The 19,436-nt window shown below is 38.5% G+C and overlaps 1 long non-coding RNA gene and 1 other non-coding gene across 2 annotated transcripts; both read right to left on the bottom strand.

Moving 5' to 3' along the window:
* Positions 1-3,550: 3,550 nt before the first annotated feature.
* Positions 3,551-3,659, bottom strand: LOC127099301 (small nucleolar RNA R71). Its single transcript, XR_007793822.1, has one exon. It is a non-coding gene; the product is annotated as a small nucleolar RNA R71 (small nucleolar RNA).
* Positions 3,660-18,132: 14,473 nt separating this feature from the next.
* On the bottom strand, positions 18,133-18,555 carry LOC127093159 (uncharacterized). Its single transcript, XR_007792441.1, has 2 exons — positions 18,469-18,555; positions 18,133-18,377 (listed from the first exon to the last, which is right to left on the bottom strand). It is a non-coding gene; the product is annotated as an uncharacterized LOC127093159 (long non-coding RNA).
* Positions 18,556-19,436: the final 881 nt, after the last annotated feature.

Consider the following 19,436-nt stretch of genomic DNA (forward strand, 5'->3'; position numbering starts at 1 on the left):
TTCTCTCTGGCACGGGTGCTTTTCTGCAACGATTCGATATTTGGAGGATTGACATCCCAGTATTCCGTCGTTTTCTCGGGTAGGTCCTCAGCAGAGTGGTTGACATGAGGAACTTCATCAATGCCTATCTATTTTCACCAGAGATCTGGTTGATCCTGGATATTTTGTTCTCCAGCATGAGTGAGAAGTCGGTGCTCTCCCTGCAGAGTTTTCCTCGAGCAGATTGCCTCAGCAGAGTCTCCCCACAGAGTTGGAGTATTTGATCAGTGGGCTCCCTAGCGGAGTTTTCATTCATTTTTGCATTTTGCATGTAGTGATCCTTGCATTCTCAACTGCGTAACATTTCCATTCATAATGGAGCATTACGCCATAGAAAAATTCAAACATATGCATTCATGTGTTAACCCGATCAGACCGTATCCCCGGCAGAGGCAGATTCTTGTTCGACATCTGTACGGCACGATTGCTACAGTTGCTCCTGACGGCTTTCAGGATTGGTACCCCCAGAGAGGTTTATTTCCTCATCCGTTGGTGAAAGGAAAACCTGTTTCTTCCCCCCAGTAGCCTCCTAGAAGATGTGGGTGTGTCCGATCTCTCCATGTAGAGTCTACCCCTTAAGCAGAACGTGTCTACCATTCCTTCTGCGCTCCCCACTGAGATACATCCTCGTGGATGACGGTTGCTTCCGTTCCCTCCCTAACGGGATGGGTTTTCCCTATTGAGTTCTTTCCTCATTAGGATGAGTCTTGATTCAGTTTGCCTTTTTGGATCGATCCTAAATTGGCTTCCTATTGACTGTTTCTTGTGCTTCCCTGGGGCATGAATGAATAGTGGCTCACTAACCGGCACTCATTCATCTTATCCTCAGCGGAATTTGTGGCCTCTACCTACAAACCGGTAGTTGTAAGTCCTATCTTTGTGGTTTTCTACCTACTAACTGGTAGTTGTAAAATCCCACTTTCATCCCCTAGCAGAGTTAACCCTTTGTGCTCATCCTATTGATGACTGGTTACTTTTCTGTGGTTTTCTACCTACAAACCGGTAGATGTAATCCCCTCTTTGCAGTTATCAGTACCCAGTTTGCGGTATTGATATTCTTTTCCCCTCTGGATACTTGCCTTGATCAAGCAGTATTGTCCCTAGTGGGTCTTCCTCTTCCCTTTGGGTATTTGTTCCGAGTTGGCAACTTTATCCTCTTTCGGTTGGTCATCTTTTGCATACCTAGTCCTGGCACCCTGATGCCTTTCTTTTCGGTCGTTTATCCATCTAACAACCTGCAACTCGGTTATGGATAATCTTCCATGCGAGTATGTTATCTACGTTTTGACGGCTATAGATAACGTATCTCATGCGCTCTTGGGTCGAAGTCGTCCTCCCCAGTTGAGTAAGATTCGTATTCCTTTGTTCGGAATCGAATGTCCATCCTTTAACGAGTTTGCCTTTGCTCTCTTCAGGATGATGTCAGTCGATCTATCCATCTAACAACCTCTAATCCGGTTATGGATAATCTTCCATGCGAGCATATTATCTACGTTTTGACGGCTATAGATAATATATCTCATGCACTCTTTGGTCAATCTTTCGATTGTTATCTCCAGCAGAGTAAGATTCGTATTCCTTGTGGAATCGAATGTACATCCTTTAACAAGTTTGCTTTCGCTCTCTTCAGGATGATGTCGGTCGATTTATCCATTTTACAACCTCCAAACCAGTTATGGATAATCTTCCATGCGAGTGTATTATCTACGTTTTGACGGCTATAGATAATGTATCTCATGCGCTCTTGGGTCGAAGTCGTCCTCCCCGGTCGAGTAAGATTCGTATTCCTTGTGGAATCGAATGTCCATCCTTTAACAAGTTTGCTTTCGCTCTCTTCAGGATGATGTCGGTCGATTTATCCATTTAACAACCTCCACCCGATTATGGATAATCTTCCTTGCGAGTGTATTATCTACGTTTTGACAGCTATAGATGATATATCTCATGCACTCTTTGGTCAATCTTTTGATTGTTTTCTCCAGCAGAGTAAGATTCGTATTCCCTATGGAATCGGATGTCCATCCTCTAACAAGACTGCTTTTCTAGCCCTCTTCAGGATGTTGAGTGTTTGGAACACAAACCAATTCACGCTTTGGTCGGTCACCTATTTTCTGCCTACAACCCGACATCCTTGGTGTTCCTTCCTGTCTACTCTTTGTCGTGACCTTGATCCCCAGTGAGTTTCCTCCTCTCCGTTGGTGTCGATAAACGTCGAGTTTTTCCTATGCGTCCGTTGGCGTATGGTTGATATCTTTTCCCCACAGGGTCGTCCCCAGAACTCCTCTCCGTTGGTGTCGATAAACGTCGAGTTTTTTCTAGTCGTCCGATGACGTCTAGTTGCTTATTCCCTACAGATCATGTGGTAATACCATATGGTTCCCCTCAGAGTTTCCTCCTCTCCGTTGGTGTCGATAAACGTCGAGTTTTTCCTATTCGTCCGATGACGTCTAGTTGTAAGAACCTCTTTTGGTTAAGAAATCCAGGTTATAATACTTTTCAACTTAGTTAAGATACTATATTTCTTAAAAATAGGTTTACTACTCTAACGCAATGCGCTCCTTTTTATAAGTGACAATAAGAGGGTTTGATTAGGGAGTACAACTCGGTTCTGAATACGCGAAAGCGACAGTTCCTGTTAAATTAGTTCTTTTCAAAGTAGGAAACATTTCCCATAAGTAGTTCTATTAGCACGTACTTGGATTATCAACTGATTACGTGAATTACATTCGACCATGTCTTTATAAATTATATTCTATTTTCAATACTTTACTTTTCATTGCACACTACAAAAACACCTATTTTGACTGCCTTTGATAAACATCATAACAACAGATAACGATAGATTAACACTTGGTCTCTGTGGTTCGATAATCTTTTATATTACTCTGACGCGTTCGTACACTTGCGAACACCAAGTTTAACAACGCATCAAGTTTTTGGCGCCGTTGCCGGGGACCAATTTCGTCAAATTTCATTTTCCTGTTGTTATATCGTTTAGACTTAGGTTATTTCCCGCCGGTCAATGCGAAGAACTTGCAGTATCGGAAGTTTAAGTTTAGCAAATCCTCTGGCGGAACCTGAACGTTACGCTCGCGCACGTTTATTCTTTCATAGAATTAAGAGAGCTATGGCCGAAGATCAAAACCAAAGACCTCTTAAAGATTTCGCTCAACCATCTAACGAAGAACCTAGTTCTAGTATAGTAAACCCAACCATCCCAGCCAATAATTTTGAACTTAAACCATCCTTGTTGCAATTAGTGCAACAGAGACAATTCGCGGGTCTCGCTACCGAGAACCCTAACCAACATTTAAAAATATTTCTTCAATTAGCAGATACTTTTAAAACCAATGGAGCTTCTCCTGAGGCAATACGTTTAAGATTATTCCCTTTTTCCCTCAGAGATAAAGCCCTATCATGGTTAGATTCCCTTCCACCCAATTCCATTACGACTTGGGATAACCTTAGAAGAGTTTTTCTTGCTAGATATTTTCCCCCGAGTAAGACCGTCGTTCTTCGAAACCATATAACTAGATTTACCCAAAACCAAGGAGAATCGTTGTTCGAAGCTTGGGGGAGAGATATAAAGAGTTATTACGAGCATGCCCACATCATGGTTTAGAAAATTGGTTAATCATTCAAACCTTCTATAATGGACTTCATTATAACACAAAGATGACCATCGACGCTGCCGCAGGCGGTGCTCTGATGAACAAACCTTATCCTGAAGCTAGTGCCCTCATCGAAGACATGGCTCAAAACCATCAATCATGGGGAGTCGAACGAGCGACAGTGGAGAAGAAGGAAGCCCAAGGAGGAGTGCATGAACTAAGCTCTATAGACATGATGCAAGCTAAAATGGACGCATTAGCTCTCAAAGTCGAGCATATGTACACGAACCCGAATACTGTAGCCGCAGTTTCGTCGGATTGTGAGATATGTGGAACCCAAGGACACCAATCCGCTGAATGCAGTCTATTGAACGAAACCCACTCCGAGAAAGTGACCTACACCCAAGGGAACCCATATTCAAATACTTATAACCCTGGATGGAGGAATCACCCTAACTTCTCATATAGAAACAATAACCCAATTCAAAATAATGCACCTCTGAGACCTAGTTATCAAGCGCCTAGATCAAATCAACCTATGCAACCTGTACCACCAAAGTCGAGCCTTGAGAAAATTATGGAAAATTTTATCACCGCTCAAACCCAACAAAACAAGGAGTTCATGAACCAAAACATTCATGTTAACGAATTGATTACTCAGTTAGGAACCAAGGTTGACCAAATAGTTACTCATACCAAGATGCTTGAAACACAGATCTCTCAGGTAGCTTTAAACCAAGCCCCTCAGACTACACCTGGAGGATAATTCCCTGGACAACCTCAACAAAATCCGAGAGAACAAGCCAATGCCATTACCCTAAGAAGTGGGAACGCTTATGATGAGCCACCAAACCCAAGACTGAGTGAACCCGAAACTTCTATGGAATGTACCAAACCCCCGGACGAAGTAAAGGAACCAGAAGAATCTGAAAACCAGGAAGGTCGAGAGAAAGGAGAAGAACCTAAAGATAAAATTTACGTACCTCCCCCACCATATAAACCACCTATACCATATCCGCAAAGACTCAAACAAACCCAGATCAATAAACAGTACCACAAATTTATTAAAGTTATAGAAAAACTTCATGTAGAAATCCCTTTCACAGAAGCCATCACCCAAATACCTTCTTATGCAAAGTTTCTGAAAGACATCCTTACCAACAAACGTAGACTTGACGATCCGAAGCCTTTGGAATGTAATGCTATTTCCGAGGACAAATTAGCAAAGAAAGATAAAGATCCTAGAAATTTCTCCATTCCTTTCCTTTTGGGTAATCATGTCATCGATAAAGCTTTTCTAGACTTAGGAGCTAGTGTGAGCTTAATGCCTCTAGCAGTTTGTGAGAGGTTAAACTTAGGAGAATTACAACCCACTAAGATGTCACTTCAGTTAGCCGATAGATCTGTCAAATATCTGATAGGCATTTTAGAAGATGTCCCTGTTAGGATAGGTAAACTATTTATCCCTACTGATTTTGTCGTCATGGACATCAAAGAGGACAATGATATACCAATTCTTCTAGGTAGACCATTCTTATCGACTGCAGGAGCCATAATAGATGTCAAGAAAGGAAAGTTGACATTTGAGGTAGGTGACGAGAAAATAGAATTTATACTTTCGAAATTTCTTATGGCACCTGTGATGGGAGACTCGTGTTATGCCTTAGATATCATTGATGAATGTGTTAGAGAATTAGAACAAAAAGAAATTATCAAGTTACCATCAACCCCCATAAAGGAAGATGATGACTTTAAAGAACCTTACATCGATGATAACCTTTACGAATGTTTATCCCTTACCCCAGATCCTATGCCATGCCCTAAGAAACCAACCTTAGAACTTAAGGAACTGCCTAAGAACCTGAGATATGAGTTCCTCGAGGAAAAGATGAACCGTCCAGTTATAGTCAGTGCTACCTTGAGCCAAGAGGAAACGAACCAACTTTTAGACGTTTTGCGAAGACATCCCTCAGCCTTAGGATATAATATCTCTGACCTGAAAGGTATAAGCCCGTCCGTATGCATGTATCGGATTTCGTTAGAAGAAGATTCAAAACCCTCTAGGGAGCATCAGAGAAGAATAAACCCTATAATGAGTGATGTTGTTAAGAAGGAAGTTCTTAAGTTGCTTGAGGCAGGTATAATCTACCAGATCTCGGATAGTAAGTGGATGAGCCCTGTGCATGTAGTACCTAAAAAGGGAGGCATCACAGTCGTGCAAAACGATAAAGGCGAACATGTAGCAAAACGTTTAGAAGGAGGATGGCGGATGTGTATAAATTATAGAAAATTAAATAAAGCAACTAGGAAGGATCATTTCCCTTTACCATTTATAGACCAGATGTTGGAGCGTCTAGCCAGACACTCTTACTTCTGTTATTTAGATGGGTACTCTGGATTCTTCCAAATACCTATTCACCCCGAAAATCAAGAAAAAACTACTTTTACATGCCCCTATGGAACCTTTGCCTACAGACGAATGCCTTTTGGCCTCTGTAACGCCCCAGCTACTTTCCAACGCTGCATGATGTCAATCTTCGCAGATTACCTTGATGGTATCATGAAAGTGTTTATGGACGATTTCTCGGTTTGCGGATTCGATTTCCACAATTGCCTTGCTAACCTTGAGAAAATCCTGGAGAGATGCGTGTGTAGCACCTCAAATTTGCACCTCCCATTTGTACATTCATTTCATTTTTAGGTTATTAACATTGCATTCACATTGCATAGTCCATTGCATTTCATCAGTCAAGACTGATCACGAGAATCATCTGTGCAAGAGAGCAAGGGATTTTCATGATGAAAAAGGCCCTATGGGTGTTCCAATGAGCTTATGTGAGCTCAAGGGTCATTTGGAAGCAGTTTGGCCAAGTGTTGAAAGCTCAAAGTCCACAATGCAGTTTCAGGTCATCTGGGATCCATAAAAGTCAACTGAGGGCTAGGAGGTGGAGAGATGGTTTGAGACGCTTCCTTCATGTCCCAAAGAAGTTCATTTGTCATTACAAATACTTATCTTGAAGAAATTCGGTTTTAGAAATCATTTTGTTCTTTTCTCGAATTAATCTTGGAAATTCAAGTTGAGTTGGATGATCCGAGTTGATTACTGAAAATTTGATTTGGTTGTGGAAATTTAATCGTGATTGCATTGAGCCCATTCTTTTTTTTTGTTAAGTCCATAAGTTTGGTCCATTAACCATTTTCCAAATTAATCCATGTTTCTAAACAATTTTTAAATCCACATCGATCCATTTTCATTATCCAAAATCATATTTCCATTCATTTAGAAAATCCTCTCATATCCAATGCAAATCCATTTTTACAATAATCCATTATCCATATCCAATTTAGTTTATCCATTTAAAACCAATTGCCATTATCCAATCATACCCATATCCATTTGTACAAAACCAAAATTCTGCACCTGCATTTAACAAAATTCTGCATTAAAAATTCTGCACTGCATTTAACAAAATTCTGCATTAAAAATTCAGCAACACATCAAAAATTCTGCATAATAGGCATGTAGAAATTCTGCATAATAGGCATCAAAAATTCTGCATAAAATGCATCAAAATTCTGCTGCCAAGCCAAACAATAGCCACAATTCCAAGCCGGTAAACCGCAAAGCAAAACGCGAGCCACAACACCAAATTGCAATTGAACCGCAGCTAAGCAATTCCAAACACCCAGCCGAGCCAACAACAAGCTGCAAGCTTCCAAGCTCAAGCAAATGCAAAACTGCAACATAAATCAATTCCTGCATAAAAAAATTCTGCATAAAAATGAAAATTGAATAACAGTTTTTTGCTAACAAACTTCCTAACAGACTGCAAATCTCACTCTCATCACTCTATAAAAACTCACAAATCTTCACTTCTCAAGTTTTTTTTCCAGATTCTTCTTCAAAACTTCATCACAAGCTCTCAACCCATTCACAGAACTTTCCTCCACCTTCAACCATTGCGAATCCGTAACCGTAACGGTGATCTCCACCTTCATCAAACCTTCACCACAATCCAATCTTCAGCATCAAGAACCACCTTCAATCCCCAATACACATTCAAAAACCATCGCCCTGCAATTCCTACTGAACCTACCAAAGCCTCACGCCTCCACTTGATTATTCACCTAACTCTCAACTACACTCTCATCTCAAACAGAAAACAGATAGCAGAGGTAGAGGATAGAAATCGGATCGCACCTTTCGGAATCAATCATCCTCTATTTTCTTTGTTCTTCGACTTCAACCTTCACCACGTGAAATCACAACAAACCGCACCAATCTTCATCGAACCGCAAAACCAAATTTTCAATCCACAGCAAAACGAACAGAAGCAGAGAAGAGGACGAAGAATCGATCGGAAATTCGGCGAAAGATTCGATACCTGCACCGTACGGTAAGCCTTCGATCCACCTTCGATGTCACTTCTACCTTCGCTTATTCATACCATAGCAGATCGAGTCGTATTTGGCGATGTGAACCTGTGAATCCGAAAACTGATAAAGGAAACGAATCGCGTTCTCCATTCCGCATCGAACAACATCGACGCAAAGCCCTCTCAGAAGAGCTCAAGAAGAAGGATCGAGCGAAGATCTGAGCGGAATATGTGATACCTGTTTTGTGAGTTTTCCTTTTATGCGGCTCTCGATTCGTACTTCAATTGGAGATTAAGGTCAACTTTCGAATCGGTTCTTCGATTGCTTCACCGTTAACCACGTCGGAATCGGAGAAGGCAAGCAGGAGATGATGAGAGAAGAGGCCACGATGAACGGATTGCTATCGGATCCCATCTCCTTTTGTTGTTGTTTACGTCGAAATGTCAACGTCGGTGAGAGGAGAGAAGCGCGTCTAGGAAGTGCTTTTGGAGGAATCACGTTTTGAGCCTGTTTCGATGTGCACAAGAACACCATGAGAGACTGAACTTGGCCTCTCATTCCATTGCTTGCTTAGCACGGGCCCGGATTAGGCCCAACCCAAATAACCTCACCTTGCACCCCTGCGAATGGGCCTGCACCCCCGGTTATAGACCAAGACCCGTTTCCACTGATTCTTGTTTCTTAATTAGTGTTAATAGATAATGGTAGTTAGAAATTAATCTTAGGACTGTTACGATGAGTACATTATTAGGATTAACTTTAGAGTTAATTAGATGGATTAGATTAGCTTAATTTTAGGATTAGGAGTTGCTTAGAAGATATTAGAGAGCTGATCAGAAATTTTAGTTAACGATTAGAAATATTATTAGAAATTAATTTCAGAATTTTATCATTTTAATTAGTTGTCAAATTAGAATTAGAATATGTTGATTTAGAATAATGTTTAGAATAGTCTAATAGATTTTTAGAAATAATTAGATGTGATTAGGAGGTTAATTGTTTAGTTACTGTTAATGATTAGAATTAAACAGTTTTAGATTAGAATTACTTAGATTTTAGAAATATTTAGTCTAGGTTAGATATAAATAGAATTTTGGTTCAATATTACTCCCTAACTGTGAAATGACTATTCTACCCCTAGGCTTAGAAGTAATTCAATCTTGCATGCTCCCTTAATTTTAGGACATGTTATCTCTTGATTAAATGAGTTTCAGGTTCTGTTTCGACTTTTTGTTCTCATTTTGACCCTAGTCTTGGACTAGTGGTTTGTGATCTCACTTTTGAGTTGTGTTTCAGGTTAATAGCACAAATGGCCTATGCTGGATGATGTGCCTCCATTGGAGTTGACTTGTGACTTGTATATGGCTAATTTTGACTTTGTTTTGCAGGGTTTGATATTTGAGTTTGAGCCTTAATGACTTGCACCTTGGTGCATTGGCTTGTGTTTGTCTGTGTATAGTTAATTGTGAAACATTTGCTGTTTAGTTCTGTGATTGGTATACTGATTGTATTTGATTGATTTCAGGTACATTAGTTGCTAACATTGCTTTGCTTTACTTTGCTTGATAAGCAATTTGCACTGAGGTATAACATTCTTGTCTCCATGTAGTCTGGAAGACCTGGCCTGTTACTTGGCCAGGCACCTGTCTGAAGTCCTCCTTAAGAGGCGATGTTTGTGCTTGTTTAACTTTTGTCCCCAAGCAGGTAAAGACCTCTATGAGGAAATTGGCGGATATAAGAGATATGCAATCTATCTCCCGCTATTCTGTTGAGTCGTCCCTCTGCTCACACCACTGTGTTGACGCATTGAGGACAGTAACCCAAGATCTTGTACAGTTGTACAGTTGAGTCCGTGTCTTGAGTGTAGAAGGGTTCCCACATTCTGAACCCACGCTCCTTTGTCTGAAGCTCTCCCTGGCCAGGGATAAGAGCTGTGAAGTCTTATCTTCACCCACCTTTCCTCAGCTTCACCTTGGCTCTCAATGTCAAGGTTAAGAGCAAAACTCACCTTGTACAGTTGGCTTGCTCTTGCAGCCCCACCCTTGTTTGAGCCTCACTTGTGTGCATATAGTGTGTGCTGTTTGTGATTGTTTGCTATTGCTTGTGCTTTAGGATAGGCTTGCTTCCTGTGCAAGTTAGCTAGAAACCTTAACTTAGGGATGATTTTGCATGATAACATCTAGGCTCGAGTCGTAGTCTCCCTAGTTGTGTCTCCCTCTGTTATCTGGTTAGGCTAGCCCTGTGTCCCTTCGTAGGGGAACTACGTCGCCCTGATCCTCATACCAGATGAGGTACGTAGGCAGGAGATGAGCTGATCTCTCCGGGCGCCCGTTTTGTTTTGTGTTGTGTGTGTCAGGAGATGGATGTAAGCCCAACGATTAGCATTCCGTATCCTCTTGTTGTGTGCTTGGAGTCCGGTATAAGTCCATTAAGTGGCATCTGGTTTCCAGTGTGGGTGTGTTTGGTTCGGAAGCTGATATAAGTCCAGCGATTGGCATTCGGGTTCCATGTTTGCCTATTTTTGTGTGGAGTTTGACGTAAGCCCAGCGATTGGCAGTCGATTTCCTGTGTTGTTTTGTTTGTGTGCGTGAGCCGAGCTACGAATGCTCTGATTCTTCTTCGTCCAAGAAGATACGTATGCATAGGATGCGACATCCTAGCGAGCATGCGTTTTCCCCCCTTTGTTCGAACTACTTTGACTCTGATGTCTATGCTCTGATGTCTATGCCTGATAGACTAAGTAGGTCCGGGATGCGATATCCTGCCGAGTCAGTCTTGTTTGTTTTCTTGTGTCTCTTTCAGCCAGTGTTTGTTGGTTTATGAGCAGTGTTTTAGCAACCATTTTCCTTCCTATTGTGCGTGGATCCCGTCGAGTACGACGGATGCGTAGGGGTGCTAATACCTTCCCTTCGCATAACCGACTCCCGATCCCATTCTTTTTGGTCGCGAGACCATGCTTTTTTCAGGTTTACTCTGAGCGTTTCCTTTCCCTCTTTTGGGATAAATAACGCACGGTGGCGGCTCTGTTGTTCTTGTTTTCCCGCCGGTTTTTCGCGTAATGCGACAGCGTGGAGGTAAACCTCGTGCTAAATTGGGAAAAATGTCATTTCATGGTGACCGAAGGAATAGTTTTAGGACATATAGTTTCCGAAAAAGGTATAGAGGTAGATAAAGCTAAAATAGAAGTTATAGAAAACCTAAAACCACCAAAAACAATCAGAGAAGTCTGAAGCTTTCTTGGACACGCTGGATTCTACCGGCGTTTTATTAAGGACTTCTCCAAAATAACTAAACCGTTAACCGGACTTTTAATGAAAGATGTTGAATTCATTTTCGACGAAAAATGTAATGACGCATTTAATCTCTTAAAGCAAGCATTAATCTCTGCACCTATTATGAAACCTCCCGATTGGTCGGAATCTTTTGAGATAATGTGCGATGCTAGTGATTATGCAGTTGGAGCCGTTCTAGGACAAAGGAAAGATAAAAAATTACATGCCATTTATTATGCCAGTAGAACCCTAGATGTTGCCCAACTTAACTACGCAACAACTGAAAAAGAATTACTCGTTGTAGTTTTCGCTATAGACAAATTTAGATCTTATCTAGTAGGAGCAAAAATTATTGTTTACACCGATCATGCTGCCATTCGTTACCTATTAAGTAAAAAAGATGCCAAGCCCGGGTTACTCCGATGGATTCTATTACTACAAGAGTTTGATTTAGACATAAGAGATAAAAAAAGGCACTGAAAATGTAGTATCTGATCACCTTTCTAGGCTAGAACATCTAAAACCTGAAATAGTACCTATAAATGATGATTTCGCCTATGATAGACTGATCGCTAAAGTAGAAACCATTGAAGACAATAACCTAGACCTTTATGAGCACTCCCAAAATTCCTTAGCAATAAGTAACGTACCATGGTATGTAGATTTCGTTAATTACCTAGCTGCTGATATAGTACCCCCTGATCTTGACTACCACCGCAAGAAGAAATTCTTCCACGATGTGAGAAACTTCTACTGGGACAAACCGCTCCTTTTCAAAAGGGGGTAAAGATGGCATTTTTCGCCGTTGCGTTCCAGGAGAAGAGGTAAATAATATTATCGAGCATTGTCATTCTGCACCTTATGGTGGACATGCGAGCACCTCTAAGACATACGCCAAGATTCTTCAAGCTGGCCTATTCTGGCCTACCATGTGGCGTGATGTTTATGCTTTCATTGTCAAATGTGATAGATGCCAACGCACTGGAAACATTTCAAGACGTGATGAGATGCCTCTAAGAAACATTCAGGAAGTAGAACTCTTTGACGTATGGGGTATAGATTTCATGGGACCTTTCCCACCATCCTTAGGGAACATGTATATCTTAGTAGCTGTAGACTATGTGTCTAAGTAGATTGAAGCTATAGCCGCACCCACAAACGACACTAGGGTAGTAATCAAATTATTTAAAAACTATATATTCCCTAGATTTGGAACACCACGTTTGGTCATAAGCGATGGAGGATCACACTTTATATCGAGAATATTTGACAAACTTTTAAGAAAATATGGAGTTAGGCATAGAGTAGCAACACCATACCACCCACAAACTAGTGGCCAAGTAGAAGTATCTAATAAGGAGATAAAATAAATCCTAGAGAAAACTGTTTCTATTTCTAGGAGAGACTGGTCTCAGAAGCTTCAAGAAGCATTATGGGCCTATAGAACCGCTTTCAAAACCCCTATAGGAACTACTCCTTACCAACTAGTTTATGGAAAATCTTGTCACTTACCATTCGAGTTAGAGCATAAGGCCTATTGGGCCATTAAAACTTTGAATTTAGACTACTTAGCCGCTGGAGAAAAGCGTATCCTAGACATTCATAAATTAGAAGAACTTAGGCAATCTGCCTACGAAAATGCAAAAATATATAAAGAGAGGACAAAAGCCTATCATGACAAAAGAATAGTAAAGAAAAACTTCAATGTAGGCGATTATGTTCTCCTTTTCAACACTAGGTTACAACTTTTCCCTGGAAAGCTACGTTCAAGATGGATTGGTCCTTTCGAAGTATCCAAGATTCTGAGATCAAGAGCCGTAGAAATCAAGAACCAAACATGTATTCCATTCATTGTAAATGGACAAAGACTGAAGCTCTACGAAGGAGGAGACATTCCAGCATACTACTCGAGCCACACCCTGATTGATCCACCGATTCATACTACTACAGGTATATAAATTCTAATCGTCAAGCTAATGACGTTAAACAAGCGCTGCGTGGGAGGCAACCCATGGTTTTTCTTTCATTTTACTTTTTTGCATTTATTTATTTTTATTTTTATTTTGTTTGATCATATTTTGCATCGAGACTAAAAATTTGAGAGGTGAGGGTTGCTCAGGATGCCCTGCAGGCGAGGATGGTTCAGAGAGACCGTCGTCGTACCCGATCCCGTCGTCCACCTCAGGATGGCGAGGGCACTAGTGGTCAGCAGTAGGTTGCCAGGTAACTCTTCCCTTATCTTATTTCGAAACATTGGGGACAATGTTCGATTTAAGTGTGGGAGGAGACTCTATCGTCTTTTCTTTATTGTCTTTTCTCGTTTTCCTTTATCGCTTTTTCTTTACTGTTTTTAGATTGTTTATTTCCTTTTAGTTGTTTAATTTCCCTTTTAGTTGTTTATTTTGCTTTTTAGTATAATGCATGACGAGTCACCGAATATAGTAAATCTTTAGTACAATCTAGTCTCCCCATACCTTTAGCCCCACCAAAATAATTTTTGCAAAAGAAAATAGCGTTATTCCGAAAGTTTTCAGGTTTTTAAGACATGTTTTGACTAAGGATGCGGTGACTTGGGAGAACTTTGCGAAACATCAGTATCTGTTTTAGCACCATAAGCTTCGTAAATATAGGAATCATTCCCGAAACCCCATATACCATGGCCTTAATCATCATTCCCGTATAAGTCCTTAGTAGTTTATCTCAGCAGTCAGCTCTGGCCTACGCATCCTCTACGTAGGGGACCGATGCAAATAAGTGAATGATCCAGAAAAACAAAAAAATAAAAGAAAGCAAAAAGGCAACTCTGGTATAGGTGACCCTCACAAAGTCATTTAAACCAAAGAATTGTAAAAAATTGCTACAAAAAGAAAAAGAAAAAGAAAAGCAGTACCCACTGTTGGTTGGTTCAGAGGTATCTGGCACTGAACTCGGTAGGGCGGATTACGATCCGATCCCCCACAACTACAGTTGGGTCCAATAAAAGGGTTTACACATGTTGATGTGCCAGAAACCCCAAGCTCTGATCATAATCACTAACAGGCCACTCTACTATGAAGCATGTACGGATAACGGGCTTAATGTGATTGCGCCTGAATGAAAAGGACATAAAAGGAGATGAAGAGGAAGGCCTAGGTGTTGTGGGATAATATGGGTTGGTTAATATAGGAATGAAGTTTATGTCTGTATTTGCGGATTAGTGTTATCATGATACCCTTAGTTCACTCAGTTAGTACCTATCACTGCATCCCGACTTGAACTTAGAATTTTCACCTGAAGCACTCGTTTGCACCAGTCTTTCTTTTATGAGCTTTTCAATGTTTTGCTTAAGGACAAGCAAAGGTTTAAGTGTGGGAGAGTTTGATCACACTAAAATTTACGTATTTTCGACTCCGATTTCACATGCATTCTAGTTATTTTATTGTCATTTTGTTGTGTTATTACTGTGTTTTCCTTTGTTTTCAGGTTTTTACTTTAATCGGAGCCCCGATCGAGAAAAGGAGTGAAAAAGGGCTAAAAACCCTAAAATTCAGCATTTTATGCTTATGGCATACCCCATGGCGGGCGCCACAGACCAAGCCATGACGTGTCCAAGTCCAACTTCCTCAACTCCCACGTTTCCCCACTTCATCCGCTAAGGCGCCCCACTTTGTGCTTGTGGCGGGCGCCATAGCCTTGTGGCGGGCGCCACAAGAAGGAAACGGTTTCCTCTATTTTCAAGTTGAAGGGCATCCAAGTCAATTCCACCTTTTTTATTTTCCTATAAATAGAAACGCGAATTCAGTTTTACAATCATCCAAACTTAGAACAGAGGCAAACTCAGAAGCAAATTTGTTTCACTTTGGCATATATTCAGTATTTTATAGTGGTAGTCGTTTCGTATTGGAGTGTTACCACAATTGTGTCATCAAGTCTGTGATAGAGTCTGTAATCGAGTTTGGAGCACTTTGGAAGGAAGTTAATCCTGCCGCCATTTTCTTTTCCGCATTGCAATTTACTCAGCCCTTCGATTGGAGCAGGTTTTTATTACTTGTCTTTATCTTATTTAATTTCCCGCACTCGCTTTATTTTGTTTATTTCCCGCACTCGCTTTACTTTCATTTATCTCCTTGCACTCGCTTTACTTTCATTTATTTCTCGCACTCGCTTTACTTTATTTATTTCCCGCACTCGCCTTTACTTTATTTATTTCCTCGCACTCGCTTTAAATTATTTATTTCCTCGCACTCGCTTTACTTTTATTTAATTCTCGCACTCGCACTACTTTTATTTATTTCTCGCACTCGCACTACTTTTATTTACTTTAATGCACTTTTACTTTACCATGTCTAACTAAATCTAAAAGGTTAGAATGTAAGGATCGTAATTAAACCGATAATCCGTACAATTGTTCGTAGAAACACTTAAGGGCTATTTTAACTTTCAACTTAAGTTTTCCCGCACTTCAATTCCGTTGGGTAAGATCGAAAGTTGTCCAACGTCTTTATAAACTTAATTGTTTTTAACTATTTCAAAAACAGCGAAAACGCTTTATCTAGTTCATTAGGAGTTTTTAACATCAAGGAGAAAAGAGATTTTAAAACTATTTTCGGACGCGTTTATAAGTTTAGAGTCTGGTTCGTAAGAACCTCTTTTGGTTAAGAAATCCAGGTTATAATACTTTTCAACTTAGTTAAGATACTATATTTCTTAAAAATAGGTTTACTACTCTAACGCAATGCGCGCCTTTTTATAAGTGACAATAAGAGGGTTTGATTAGGGAGTACAACTCGGTTCTGAATACGCGAAAGCGAAAGTTCCTGTTAAATTAGTTCTTTTCAAAGTAGGAAACATTGCCCATAAGTAGTTCTATTAGCACGTACTTGGATTATCAACTGATTACGTGAATTACATTCGACCCTGTCTTTATAAATTATATTCTATTTTCAATACTTTACTTTTCATTGCACACTACAAAAACACCTATTTTGACTGCCTTTGATAAACACCATAACAATAGATAACGATAGATTGACACTTGGTCTCTGTGGTTCGATAATCTTTTATATTATTCTGACGCGTTCGTACACTTGCGAACACCAAGTTTAACAACACATCACACGACAAATTTGTGAACCCATCATGGAATACACATTTGTCAGGCCATAAATGAGCTGAAGAACAAGCCTTTCATTACACACTGGAGCACCGACCTTAGAGAGTTAATCATACGGGGATTTGAGATGTTGACAATAGGTCGAAGCATCAATAAATTGCTCCATATAAACATTAGAAAATTATTGCTCTAGGTAGAGAGCCCTATAATTTTTTTTGTCACAAAAAATGTTAACTAATTTGTTCCACGCATTTCTTGTCCTTGAATCATGCTCAATGATGGTGTGAAGAAGGTCATAAGAAATTGTGCCATATATCCATTAACGGATAACAACATCAAGACGTGCCCAGAGAAGGAGATCTGTGTCTTTGATATTAAGAGGTGATGTGGTTTCGGTTGGATGATATGATCAATCACTTAATGAACACAAGCATGGATTTTGAAGACTTCAGGGCAAGTGTTGTATTGGGCTTTTTCAATATGTGGGGTAATTTTGATAAAATTGGTGATGTTAAAGATGGTGAATGTGGGATAAATGGAAGGATTGGTATTCTATGTGGTTACAGAAGGTGAGTCTGAGTTAGAGCAAGAGGGCGACATAATAAGGTGTGTCGGTTGGTTGTGTGATGAGGGATGACACATGTTTGGTAGAGAAGCAAGAGGGCGACAACGACTATATTAGGTTAGGGTTTTAGGATTAGTTCCATGCACTTACTAATAACATATGAGTAACAATGATATTCTAATAATCACACATTTAACAAACTCAAGTATTTACATTTGACAGTGTAAAATTATTTTACATTGTCGATGCACATTCTATTTTCTTTACTTAGAGTTTAAAGATATAATGAAGACAATGTAAAACAATATTACACATATAAAAAATCTAAATCTTAAAATTTGACATGTCATTTTAGTATTTTAAAAATAAAAGCTTGATTTTATGGGATATACGTTGCTCATTGATTGATAGTGTAAAATTATTTTATAATGTCAATGCACATCCTAATTTCTCTACTTAGAGTATAAAGATAGTACATAGACCGTGTAAAATAATACTACACATACAACAAATCAAAATCTTTATATTTACAATGTCATATTAATATTTTAACATAAAAGTATGATTTGGTGGGATACACGTCTCTTATTAATTGACATTATAAAATTAGTTTGTATTGTTGGTGTACATTTTATTTTCTCTACTTAGAGTTCAAAGATAGCAGATAATATCAATCGTACTTCATAGGTAAAAGTTGTATTTCCGTAGGTATAACCTCATATACCTATACTGACGGTCAAATTTGAGTATTGTTAACTTATACCAACGGTTTTTGCCCGTCACTATACCCTTTAGTAACGGAAATGAAATCGTAGGATCTACTTTAGTGTTTTACCTACAAATTTGGACTGTATAGAGTTATCTGAAATTTTTAAAAAGGTTTACCTATTGGAGTTAGTCGTAGACATAGTAAAATAATTTACCTACAGATTATTTCTATTGCTACATAATTTAGTGAAATCAAATATACTATTGGTATACTAAATAATAAATATTTTAATTCATGATTTTTACCTTTTTATACCTACAATATTTACCTTTAATATATATTCCGTTATTATTTTTTATTCATATAAACACAATACTCGTGATGCTTAATTATATATAAATTATTATTACAAAATTAATCAAATTCCTTACACCATGAAAAAATATATTTATAAATGCAAAATAAGATGAAAGCTTCACACCATATATGTATGTATATATATTGAAAATTAACATAATATCTTACAAAATATATAAAATTAACTATGGTTAAATCATATCAATCCTTGATTAATTTGGAGCATTATACTAAAAACAAAAAAGATAGTTTAACAACAACAAAACAAAAAAAAAACAAATTGTTTCTACTTATATTTAAGTTTCCATCTTCAAGTTCCCATGTTCAAGTCTCATTAGTAGCTTCTAATATTCACCTACAATAAATAAAAGGAACACATGAGTAATAACATAATTAAACATAGATACCTCCATTTCAAAAAAACTAGCATGTAATTAGTTAGTAACGTTTTCATTATCTTCACTATTGTTTGAGTTATGAGAATTTAAATGGCAGGAACACTAGGAGCATCGGTAACCTATTGCAAAATTTTGTGATAAAAATTAGTATTAAATCAATGAAGCAACTTGTATTTTTATATGAAGATTAGTAAATTATGATATACTTCTCTAGCAACTTGAATTATATCATTCACGTCTTCTCCAGAAAACCGATGTTGAATCAATGTCATGACATTTGTTTAAAAGCCCTCCATATGTTTAACTCTATCACATAACTCTTTATTTTATGACATGTGTACCTTTGATTTTTTAGATTTAGGAAACTTCTCCATACATCACACGCGTCCTTTTTCTTTGGAAGTCCTTCCAAGACATATAATCTTAAATATTTAGGATGATTGAGATCTTTCAGCCTCATTATTATACATGTTTAGTTTTTCTTGTAACATAAATAATATTTGTAAAATACCCGACATACATGTAACTAGAATATCATTTCTTAATCCATATATCAATTGTATGATTAAAAGTTAAAAATTATAAATAAAAACTAATGTAAATAAACAATTATATAGTCATACACTACTTAAAACTTATTAAAGTGTTCATGACATACACATGCTTCAAAGCACAAATTCTTATTATTATACTTTAAAACAACATCATTATGAACAATCTGAATGAGAACTTTTGAATATGAATTCATGTCAACCATTTATCCAAAAGAATAATATAAAATCAAAGCAATGATAAAAAATAATTTTCATAAGAAACAAATAAATCAGAAGATTATGACACAACACATAATAAATTATAATAAAAACTTACAATCAACTTTGCGCCTTTTCATTGATAATTGATCCATTAACAATTACTCATATCATGTATGACTTACTTGTCCTTCATGAAAAAACCAATGATGAACCAACTCATGGTATTGATCTTTGTCGACCCTAGGATTAGGTACTCTAGAT

Source organism: Lathyrus oleraceus, chromosome 6, assembly GCF_024323335.1.
Source record: "Lathyrus oleraceus cultivar Zhongwan6 chromosome 6, CAAS_Psat_ZW6_1.0, whole genome shotgun sequence".
Lineage (NCBI taxonomy): Eukaryota > Viridiplantae > Streptophyta > Magnoliopsida > Fabales > Fabaceae > Lathyrus > Lathyrus oleraceus.